Genomic DNA, 12,678 nt, shown 5'->3' on the forward strand with positions numbered 1-12,678 from the left:
GGTAATAGCTTCCTCCCATCAAAATGGGAGGTGGAAGTCGACCATTAATGACAATATAACATCAAGGACTACACTTGTAAGAAGCCCTATAACCAGAAACTTATTTTTGGATTGATGGGCACAGATTTTACAAGATTCCTGGTAACAGACCAACTCAAATAGAAACTGGCTTGTTCTTCTAACAGCAGACTGAGCAGTCCAGGCAACCAGGCCCTAAGCGCAGGGGCAGCCAGGCATTGCAGCCACAGCCGCAAGCCAAGGAACAAAGGAGAGCCCCCTTCTTCCTAATTACAACCCAAAGAAAATATCTTCCCTAGTTACGCATCTTCCTCACAACCACCTTCTCTGACCTTTCTATTTCTAAACTCCTCTACCACAATAGATTCTTCTACTTAAAAAAAGAAAAAAAAAAATCACAATGATTAACCTTGTTTTCACTGGCAGATTTTTGTCCTTTCTTTGAAGGCCAAGTTCTCAGGCCTCTACAAGAAGGACAGTTTTTGCAATCCTAAATCAAGGAGCCTTCCCTCTTCCTTTCAGTCCCCTTCCAACACCATGTTCAGACCACTTTCCTCTCACTAAGTTAGAGAGAGTCAATAGGTTAGATTAATTTACAATACCATTCCTCCTCCAGAAAGGTTCCCAACACATTTTGCATAATTTGGCTTCAAAGTTCCTGAGTTGTCCCAGCTGCTGATAAAAATTAATGGGAAACAAGTGCACTGCAACTTGCAGAATTAGGTCCATTCAGTAACAGTCAGGCAACATCAAACCACTGTTCTTAGTGCAGAAATGAAATATAGAAGGAACAACATCCTTTTTCCCTTCTTATTCTTCAAACACAGCAGCAGATCCCAAGTGGCAGGGGAAGGGGGGAACGCTCACCAGGTTTGAATATGTCTCTAAAATAGTTTCCTGCTTCCAAACCTCACCGAGTATAAACACTAAGGAGTTAAAAAAAAAATAAAAACTGTGTGACTAAGTTCAAAAATTAAGCCACCTTATAGTTTGGAATAACTGTAAGTTATAATAAGTACATAGAGGACAATCTCTCTAAAAGGAAAATGCATCACTGTACAAACAATTAAAATGCAATCCTAGAATTACAAAAATAAACCGATAAGAAACCTGACAAATCTAAAAATAAGAGAAAAAAAGGTATCAACAACTCTCAAACAAATAAAAGGAGGCTCAGCTGGTACTTTTGATAATGATTTTGGAAAGCATAAGAAAATCAGATCGAATATGTAATGAAACAGATATTCTACTAAGAATTAAGAGGCAATTTAAAGCAGATATTGAAGGGCTATATGATATAGAAAATCATAGGCAACTGCTACTGATAACTGCTAATTGTAAGCATTCCTAAGGCTTTGTCACGCATGAGTTATAGGTCAATCCGTAACTCCAGACCTTATTCCGTGTTCTCTTTCTGTATAATAGTGGCACATTTGTACTGCTGTAGGAAAGGTTTTGTCAGCACTTCCACTATAAACCTCTTACCAGGACTTGAAACTTTGTCATAATAATAAGCTTCAGGACGAAAACTGGCATGGAAAGTCTCAGTCTATCAAAACTAAAGTAAGCATGTTGCAAATATAAAATCACAGAAAGGATGATGTTGGAAGGGACCTGTGGAGGTCATCTAGTCCAACCTCCTTGCTCAGAGCAGACCAACTACAGCAGGTTGCTCAGGACACTAGGAGGCCACAAAAACAATGCAAAATCTTATATATGACATGTTCAATCATACTGGTATCCTGATATAACCTATGCAATCCATACTCTCAACAAGAACCTTGGAAAAAATAGATGTGAGCTTTATTGATTTCATACAGGACTTAAGACTTTGGCAAAGAATCAGGTATGAGACTGCTCTTTGTTTTTCTAGCTGACTCTCTCATCCACAGAAAAGACAGAGCCTTTCTCCCCGACACAAAAAGCGACAGGTTTGCATTCTGTGTCTGCAAAGCCAGTGCTGCCACAGAGCACTTACTACAGACTTACTTGGTTGCTTTGTTAAAAGACTGATTCCACTCACATACACACAGAAAGAAGAAAATCCATATTGAGAGAAGGTTCTAATTAACAGATCTCTCTTCAGCACAGATGAGTACCCAGAGATGAAAAGGCTCAGATTACCTACTTCATGCTGATAAAGTGCCGAAATGAAACCCTGATCAGCCTTGGACAGGCATTCCGTTGCATTTAGGCAAACCATTAACAAATGCACATTTCATAACTGACATTAAAATAAGAATGATGACTTAAGTTTTGGTACTTTGATTGGACATCATATGGTCCTTCATAGGATCAATATTGTCTCCCTTTTTTTCTTTCTTCTTTTCTTTTCTTTTTTTTATTTATTTTTTTTTTTTAATTATCCAGGCTGGTAAGGCTGATGAGTGCTCTTTAGCATCCCTAGTATTGTATCAAAATCAAGATCTTTCATGTCTTTCTGCCACAAAGTCAGTGCTCAAAGCATTGGGATATTTGCCACTCTGCTTCCCGTTTCCCCAAAACTAATCATCAGTCTCCAAAAAGAGATAACGTTTTTCATTTTAGAATCAGATACAGGTTTTCTTCTTACCAATTCACATGCTGAACTCAATTTGACCTCTTTACTTTCCTTTCCAAATTCCAGTCGCATCAGGCCCTCATCCCAACGCTTGCAAATACCTATGCAAAGACCCAGCAAGGAAACAACAGAGAACATTTCAATTTAAGGAGTCTGGACTGTAAATATCTCTCCCACCTTTGGTGTCCCCAGTCTGGTGGAGTACAGCATACTGCTAAGATATGCATGTCAGGCAGTGCAACTACTAAAGCATTTCACTTAGTCATACGGTCCTATTTTAAATTATATGTATCAGCTTTTGTTTTTTATTAGGTGAGGAGGAGGGATTGAAAACTACCTTGGTTGGTATCTGAAGTATCTGAATTCTATGCTCGAGATGAACTTACCTCTTTCTCATTCAGGCTTTGGGGACAATAGAGGATTTTAGAGATTGCTGGATTATAAATTTGAATCTTAAGTATTGGCTTGTCATGTTTCACACTTCTTGTACTTTATTAAAGCTGTAAGAAATTTAATGATTGTTTTCGTCTGTTTGCTTAGAATTAAGCTAAAGGGTTCTCATTATAAAAAACATTGAGAATAACCTCCCTTCCAAACTGCGCTTGGCTTTTTGCATTGTCAGTGTAAAATAGCCTGTCTTGTGTAAGCAGTTGAATTTGTTCTAGATTTTGTCAAGCATATGCAACAAACACACTTTGAGAACCTTAAATGGTTCCTACAAAAAGATTTGTTCCCTGTGTCCCTTATTTAGATCTGATAAAGGAAAACATCCATAATGTTGACTATGTTGATAAAAGCTTTTGTGAAGGTGAAGCAGGTGTTCCAAGGATGGAGAGATTTTGCTGCAATGTAACTTTGTGTATGCACATGCTACTTGGGACAAGCTTTTTCTCTGTTTCCAACATCCAGGTGCACAAACACTCACAGACTTGGTCAGAAAGCGTAACCCCAGAGCTTGGGGGCACAAAGTCAGACTCCCCTCATGCCAGACCTCTTCTCCAGCACAGATCCCCAGAAAGTCCAATATAATAGTAGTTTTTTTAATTCCTTATTGTCACATCAACATACCTTGATGAGAAAACCCGACCCCAGTTAGATTACCTTTACTTTTCCTTCCACATCCTCTTTTATCAGTTTCTCTCTAGGTTTTCCTCTGTTTTGGGCACTTTTGAAGCAAGCATCCCAGTCACTCCTACTTGGGAGTCTTTTGCCTTGAGGTGCAGGCTCAGAGAGCACAAAACAGATTCCTTCGACGCAAAACAAAACTGGAAGTCTGCTACTAATGTACTTCAACCACTAATTGATATGTGATCCATAGGACCAGACAGAGCTTTTCTGAAGTGCTTATAACATGGGCCACGGGACCTCAGCACTTAACCACTCCACTTTCAGCTCTGCTCTTGCTGCACCACTGTGATCTAAATGAGGGCACAGTCTTGCAGAGTCCCCCTTGGTGTTCTACTCCCTCAAGCAGCCTCAGCTTCACCTTTCCAAAGGCCCCAACCCACAGCTTTATCACTACACAAAATGCCTGCCAAGGACCATGCTAATTTTTTTGGTGGGGTGGTTGTACTTTTAAATTAAATGTACCTCAATGTTTCATGCAAACAGTGTTTCAGAACAGACAGGTGATTTATTTTGAAGATGTTCAAATGTTAACATTAAGACAATAAAAATTTCACTGAAGCTACTTATTAAGAAATACAACAAGGAATAGATGTCGTGTTTGGTGGATTTTCTTGTTGTTTGTTTGGGGTTTGGTTTTCTGTGTTTTTTTTTTCTTTTTCTTTGTGTTTTTAGCAAACTCTGAACATTTCACACAAGATGCAAAGATTATTTTCAAGCTTCTTGCAACTCTTGATGTGTTTTCCTTGCTGGTCTACTCATCTAGCCACTCTGCCGATCTTAAGTGAGAGCCTTGCATGCCCTCAGTTTACCTGTGTAGTTATGAGTCTTCAAGGTATATGTGGTTGGTTTCCATGAGCTTGGAATTCGTTATCTACAGACAAATGTGGCTCTCCATCCAGCCCTGGGTTGTTCACTGTCTCCCATACACATGGGAATGTGAGCAACAACGCACAGACTGCAGAAAGGGATCCCTCACATACAGAGTTGAGCTATGAAAACAGTCTGGAGGTAGAGAGACCTTGAAGATCTCTCTAGTCTCCCCCCAGAATCTCTAGCAGCCCTCTATGCTTTTGTCTGTTCTTTTGGTACTTCAGGCTTCTGTTTCTGCCTCTGCTTCCCTGCAGTTGTGTACTGTCTGTCCTGTTCCAACATCCCCTGCAAATCCCTTCCAAACCAAAAGCATAGAGAAAGCAAAGCCCACACTGAACTGCCCCACAGCTGAGATGGTCTTTCAGCCTGGAGTCTGACATTTGACAGAAATATTAAATCATGACAGTAAGTCCAAGTGGGGCAAATTCAGCCCTCTCAGGCCTTACAGTGAGTCTCTGAACCATATGACAACTAGTGCTAACGCTTAACAAATGTCTTCCAAACACCGTGGAAAGAATATACATACTTTCATTGATACGCTGTTCTGATGGATTTGTGGAATGAAAGTCATGGCATAGCTGCATTCCTGAAACAAGTTTTATACCTCATTAATGCAGTACATAAGCTGTACAATTATACATCCATATGTCACTGCCAAATTTATACACTTTTACATACTGTTAGATTAAGATGGTTTCATTTCATTGCTCTGCAAATGGACTTTTGAAAGCGTATTTCACTCAAATTTTTGTGTAGCACTGACAGACAAAGCACAGGAAAGACATGGGTGTCCTTGTGTAAATGCAGCACCTACAATACTCCCTGAAATAAAAAATGTGGCATCAATAAACACTGAATTTTTACACTTTTTCAATACAGTGACCTTTTCAAGCGTAGGCTGCAGCCCAGTGTCCCTTTCCCCCACCAAGAGGCACCGTTTTAGAACCAATTCCACTGGATTATGCTGTCATGTACTGCAGTGTTTCTTGATCTGACCCACTTCTTCACGTCTGATGGGGTTTTGTTTACACTAGAAGACATCTGATCCAAAGCAGCAGGAGGATTATAGCTCTGTCTAACTAGCATAACTTTTCAATTTATAGTAAATAATGAATGCACACTATTGGACACTGCTACCTAGTGGACTGGGCAAAGAACCAGCAGATCTGGGTTCTGCCCCTTAAGGCAAAAAGGCAAAGAAAATAAAATAAAAAAGGCAGACAGGCTTAGCTGGTATTACGTCTCTAGGTCTCCATCACGCAGCCCACCTTTTCACCTTTTGTTGCCATTTCTTTCCCTCCTCAAAGAGACCAATTTATTGCATACGCTTTCATATCAAGAGACTAGACTATGAGCTAGAGAAAGGCAGAAGGTTCACTTCATGTTTGATAGGCAGTTAGTGTAAGACAACCACAGCTGTAATGCAGGACCACGGTGTTACAGCAAGCAAATTAAAATTACTCTCCCCACTTAGTTGTTGGTGTGCTGTACGAACTTAAACATAGCACTTCACATCTTCCGTTTTAGTGCTAGGGAGTATGCTGCGATGATCCCTGAGAAGTCTGAGGTACTCGTAGGGTTCATCTTCCCAAGAGTGGACAAGTAACAGAGGTTGCTGGTGCTCCAGGTGCTCTCACTGCCCTTGGTTCCATGCTAACTACTGTCCAGGCAAAAACAGAGGTACAGTTTTTTACTTGTACCAGACCAAGAGACAGAGCTACAAATTTCAAAGGCAACGTTGCAAGGCAGTCTTGGGAAAGGCTTAAGTACGCCCCTAAAACTGACCCATTTGCAAAGTTTGTATAGTTCTGGCAAAACCAAAGCCATAGGTGTTTGTGTAGAACAGTTTTAAGAAACCCTGTAGGATCAGAATCAGGGATAGGAGACATACTAAGTAGTTAAGGGAGAGGAAGTAGTAAGTGAAGTCAAGAAAGCTTAATGGAATTATGAAGAATAGCCTGGACAGACTGCAGAATGTCTCTGCAATTGCTCTCCCTTATTTTAAGAATAGAGACGCATTTATTGTATGTACCTGGTTCTTATGGCAAAGGCAGCTGGAAAACATGTAGGGCTGTTACTTAATACAACTGCTTATACATGAAGCTGCCTTATATGAAAAAAGTTGCATGAAAAGGACCAAATGGTGAAATGCATTTAGCTTAGCACACAGCAGTAAACACAGGCAAATACATTATGGTAGTTCAATTACTGATGGAATACTAGACCCTATTCAAGACTTAATATTTAATTATCTTTCAACTCAGTTGTTAAGCTGTCAGCAACATATGTAGAGGGTACATAGACGGACATCTGCTGCAGACTAAGAATGCCATGCACCAGCAGAGCTGTTTGCCGCAAATACACAGAAAGAAATTCAGGCGCCGGTATTATAGTCACATCTTCCACATAAAACATAGTTACAACAGAGATACATAGCTTGGATCACACTGCTGCTGGTAGGAGGCAGAAGGACAAACTGCACTGACTGTGGGCTCACTGGAGGTTAGCAGGAATCCCAGGATAAGGGAGATGAAAGAGCACTGTTTAAACCGTCTGCACTGAACCACCCAGACATTCAGCTGAAACTAAGCTTACATACCTCTTTTGCATGCAAAACACCATTGTAAAAGATCATTCAAGTTGCAAATCAAGTCCAGTTAAGCTTAACACTGCTTCTTTGAACAGATGCATCACAACACTGTGCATGCATATTTATATGAAAGCATTCTTTTTTTTCTGCCACAGGAACATCATCTCATCACAGGAACATCATCTCATAGACAGCTCTCACAGACAGCAGTTCTAAGTTCTCCTCTGATCTCAGTTGCTGCTATCTCAAGCACCCACTGCCCACACCAGCCCTTATGTTGACTGATTAGAGTCACATACACTCCCCTGCATATTCCCTTGTCTTCCTCCAGCAATTCCATGCAACTCCTCTCCTCACCTGACTACTTATTTCAGCTTCCAGCATCCTTTGCCCAGCCAAAGCGTCTGCCTTGAGCTCCAGTCCTTGCTGCATTTAGTGTTTGGGGCTGTTCTACCTCAGAGCCATGGCAGAAGTGCTACAGCAGTGAAGCATTCACTTACCCACTCTAAGTCAGGATGCCTTACTGGTACCACAAAGCAGCTGCTGGTGTGAACATATCCCTGAGCTAGGGCAGGTCCAGAAAAGTGACATCTCACTTAGAAGCCCACTCAGCCTCTCATAAAGCACATGCAAATAAAATGAAAGTCAGTAACGTGACTAGATTTAGCTGGATTCTTATGAGAAGAACAAAAAAGACTCACCCTCAGCAACAGAGTAACCCTCTAGACAAAATGTCTGGTCTGAAATATGAAAGTGTGAGAGCTTTTCAGCCAACAATTAAGAATGTAGTCTCCTTCCAAGAAAAAGCTCAATTATTTCTGCTGACAAAGTCTCAAATTCATCCCATAGCAGCAGCCAAGCATACTTCAGCTTGACAAAGCTCAACTCAGCAGAAACAAATCTTACAAAATGGACATACAAGGTAACCTTAACTCTACGGAGCACAACCAGCTACACCCACATCATATCTTACAGGCTTGCATTTCTTCTGCACTGAACACTGACAGTAAAGCACAGCGTAGCTAAGTGCATCACTTTTTAATGATCTTTTAGAAGTTAAAAAGGACAATGAATTTCCTTCTATCTGAACCATGTGTCTAAAATGGTGAGGAATGTGAACATCTGCAGTGGACTGAAAATATCTTCTTGCACTCTAGCATTTGCAGAATTCTTCACACTCTTCTATAGGCACCAAGTAATGTTGATGCTGCACTATTACTGTTCCTTCGCATTTGTGAGACTGATCAATTAGCAGCAACCCCAGAAGCAGTGACATTGCTTTTCAAGTGGATTCCCTCATGAATTGTCCACATCTGGTGTGACCAGTGATCACTTTGCCATTGCAAGTCAGTGTATTTTAACCATCTTTCAGGTCACTAAGTGCACTGGGGAGACTTATAGCAATTGATAATGGAAAAGGTGACTTTGTAATTTTGCAGGAAGAAGCTGAAACTTCTTGTTCCTTCTTGTCAGGTCTCCAGAGCTGTTAGGATTTTGTACTGTAAATCAACCTTAAAGATTTGTTTAAACTAAAACTGGATTTGCCTGACTATTTTTCTTGTTTGTTCTTAATACAAACAGTTTCTTGGTACTTCTGTTCAACGAGGTCATAGAACACAGATTTAGGGTTGGTTGTTTCGTTTTGTTTCTATTTTGTGGTTTTCTTAACATAATAGCTTCTTCCACATTTTTTTGGCTCTAACCATCCAGTGTGGGTTAAAAATGCAAATATTAAAATGCAAAGTCAAATACAAGTTATTTTCACAAGCACTAATGTAAAAAAAAAGTCTATTTTCCCATTTTCTAGACTAATATTTACCATCTTTGACAGCCTTATTGCTGATCAGATTGCTGCATATTTCAGCATTATCTTTTAACAACTTGACAGATCCACCTATTTTCCTGTGATTACTTTATCCCAAGTTGGAAGCCTAATAGTTCCTTTTCGACACATTGAATCACAGGATTTGTAGCACAGCATAGAGTCCTGCGATTTATTGTTAATATTTTGATGATGCTTTACAGAGCATAATTTGATTTCCAGCAGTGTTGCTTTGTTTGGTCTGATCTGCTCAGAAATACAGCCAGCAGCCTCAGTAACCTTGGGATGATATAGACTCTATCAGCAGAATCACAAGTCAGGCAGCCATCTGAAAGACTTGAATTGAAGATCAGAGGGTCACTTGAGAATCACTGACTATTGCAACAGTGAGGAGTGCATGCTTTCTTAGAAGAGAAGGAAATTTTGGACAAGTTAATTCTGGATATTCAGTAAATGCCAGCAATTTAAACGCACAGCACAGGAGTATGGGATAGCCAAAAATGCGCACAGATGCAGTACAATAGAAGATGGACTGTATGGTTCCATTCAATAAGTTCTGTTGTAAATGGAAGCAAAAGACATAAAGCAAATTGCTTTAATAGCAATTACCATTTCAAGGAAGTGCATCGTACACAATTTTGCCACCCAAATCCAGAGTTAAAAGGCTCCACATCGTTCCTTCATTCACTTCAGCTTTCTGTGTCTTCAATTATAACTGGTAATTCTACTAATTATTTCCAGCTAGGTTCCTAGGGTTATTACAGAAATGATTTTGCATCCAGTGAAGCACACCACAAGCTTTATTTATTTTCATAATGATTGCATATTCATAGGAACTAAGACTGGAAGGGACCTCCTGGGTCATCAAATGCAATTCCCTGCTATCACTGGCAACCACATAATATAACCTCTTCATAAATGAGCAAGTTCCATCTTAGAAGTAATTTGGTTTCTTGGCCCCACTACTCTGATTAGAAAGTTGCTCCAGAACCTCACTGCTCTAGTGTTTAGCAATCTTCTCATTACCAAACGAAATTTGTGAAAAGTTTATTCCAGTTCTAGTGCCAAAGCTGGCCTTTAACTCAACTCTACTCATTTCTACCTTCCATTTGGCCCATTTACAGAGAGCAATCACAACTTCTCCCGTTCTACCATTGGTGTAGCTTATAAAGTATGGTATATAACCACACAACTGCATATGTACTAAACGAGCTTTATTAATTTACAAAGACTCTTTTTTTACAAAGACTTTTTACAAAGACTCCCTGGAAAACTCTGTATCGCATTAGAGCACCCAACTTAAGGCTTTTTTATGGTAAGACATCGTGATCTATTGATGTTTTGTTAGCCATACCAGTTTACATTAATTGACAATGCATGAAAAGAAACACAAACTTAATGTCTAATGAATATCTAATAGCATGCAAATGAGCACTAGGGAGTCAGCCAAAGCCTGCAGATGCCTAAAATGGTGAGTGGAAACTATTTATCACTACAAGATGTTAAGCAGATATTTCTCCAGGTCCCTCATCATGCCAGCAGGTATGAGAGAGATTTTTCTTAGCCTAACACATTCAGTTTAAGGCAAATACCTGGTCAGGGCACGTACAGGGAAGGGGAAAACTTACTACTGAGAGCCCAAGGTCACATTTGCTTCTCTAGGAGTGGAGGCAGAGGATGGAGAATGCAAAAGCAGGGCCAGGAGGCTCCTAGTCACTGTGCGCTCTCTCTTGCCTCTTGCTGCACTCAATGCTCACGACAAAAAGCAGTGCTATCAGTCCTCAGACATGAGCTCCAAGAGTAGGAAGTAGGAATTGTGCTATGCCAGGGCATCCAGCCTGCACTCTTCAGAAAAGCTCAGCATTTTACAAGAACTCTGAATGCTCATGTGCATTTCCTATATGCACCTGTACCTTAACACAGCTGTCGGGCTGGAGCTAAGAAAAAGAGTTTTGAACCAATGAATTTGCAATATAGCCCCAGAGTTACACTGACATAGACCCATAAGTTTTGTGCTAAAATTCTCACTGGGATAACAGCAAGGAAATCTTATTTTGTGATCTGATCACACCAGGGATAATTCACATTAAAAAAAACCCAACCAAAAGTCTTCACTAAAACAACCATCAGGATAGGTTGTTTTACCCTCCTTTTCTGTACTGTAGTATAGAAGACGACTTGTACCTACCTGTATAAACACATGTACACAAATTAATACTTTCAGCCAATTTTACCAATATATACATACATAAGTATATAAATAAGGACAGTAAGAAAAAGCAGGCTCCTCTGGGAATGAGGAACAGAAAGGCATAGTTCAGAATGCCTACAGAAGGTTTGCTACTTATCTCTATTTTGTCCAGGTGAGATCCCTTTCTTGCTTTTTTTAGGTCAGCATATCTGTATAAAGTATAGATGTTGCAGATTATGTAGATATTTCAGATACTATACAACAGTTGCCTCTGAAAGATACTTGATGGGGACTGGGGAGTCACAGACTGAAAACTCTTGCGCCTTAAAACGCATAGAAGTTTTCTTCGTACTTAAAAGTAAGTCGAAAACTGCATAGTGGAGTCCTGGAAACCTTCAGAAGAGGGAAGATTCATTTACAGCAATGATGACAGACATGTTTATTACTTAGCAAATATTGATTGTCTTGGGAATTTTGAGGTATTCCCTATAACTAAATTAGAACATAAGAGCTTCTGGTTACAAATACAGTAATGTAAAACAAACAATTAAATCATTTGAGCAACAAGGTCTGAAAACTAGAAGAAAAAGATGAATTATTCAAAAGGATTTTTTGATCAACAAGGTCAAAATTAAATAAGGTAGAAGTAAAACACATTACTATATATGAGATCTAGCAGACAAAGAATAAGAAACCTTAATAAACCTGTTTGTGTCAACAGATAACCAGGTATATTTGAAACAAGATTATAACAATTTAAAAAGCAGACAGTTGGAAAAGGAAAGCAAGTCTGAATTACCAGAAGATACACATGCACAGAGTGAATTTTACAGAGAAGATTAGGAATACTTATTGTGAAATAGTCTGATATGAGCTCTATAGCTTCCTTAATAAAAGGGTGTTAACAGTAACATCAGAAAAGAAAGAAAAGCACCTGTAAAAAACTGATCTTTTTTTAACTGGGCACATGCACTGTGGTAAGATTATGAGTTCTCTTAATATAAAGATAAGACAATGTTATCAGAAACTGGATTCAAAGAACAAAATTAAAGAGAGAGAAAAAAGAATTGCTGGTAGGAGAGTTACCTTCTGCCGAGGTAAGGGGTATTTCTTCCACATAAAGCAGTACTTTTCCGTATGTAGAAAAGGATATAGAGAACCAACAAAAGGGAAAAATATCTCTCCAATTACTGCCCTCAGCCCATAAGACCTGAGAACTGGAGAGGTAAATGCCTGGCAGCGCTTGGCGTGGGGCTCACTGGAAGCAGCACAGCTGCAGCTCTCGCGCTGCTCCGCTGCTCTACAACTCAACTGCAAATTGCCCGGTAAGAGGCACCATGCTGGAAGCTGTCACACTCAAAACAGCTCCTGTTGAGTTCAGGAAGAGTTAAAGTACTAACATATTGCCTCAGACAGCTTCTAATCAGTGTATTGACAGTGAATGGGAGGATACTAACTTTGGAGGTATCAATTTAAATTATTTGCTCCACAACAGCATT

This window comes from Vanellus vanellus, assembly GCF_965231255.1.
Source record: "Vanellus vanellus genome assembly, chromosome: 12".
In the NCBI taxonomy this organism is placed as follows: Eukaryota; Metazoa; Chordata; class Aves; order Charadriiformes; family Charadriidae; genus Vanellus; species Vanellus vanellus.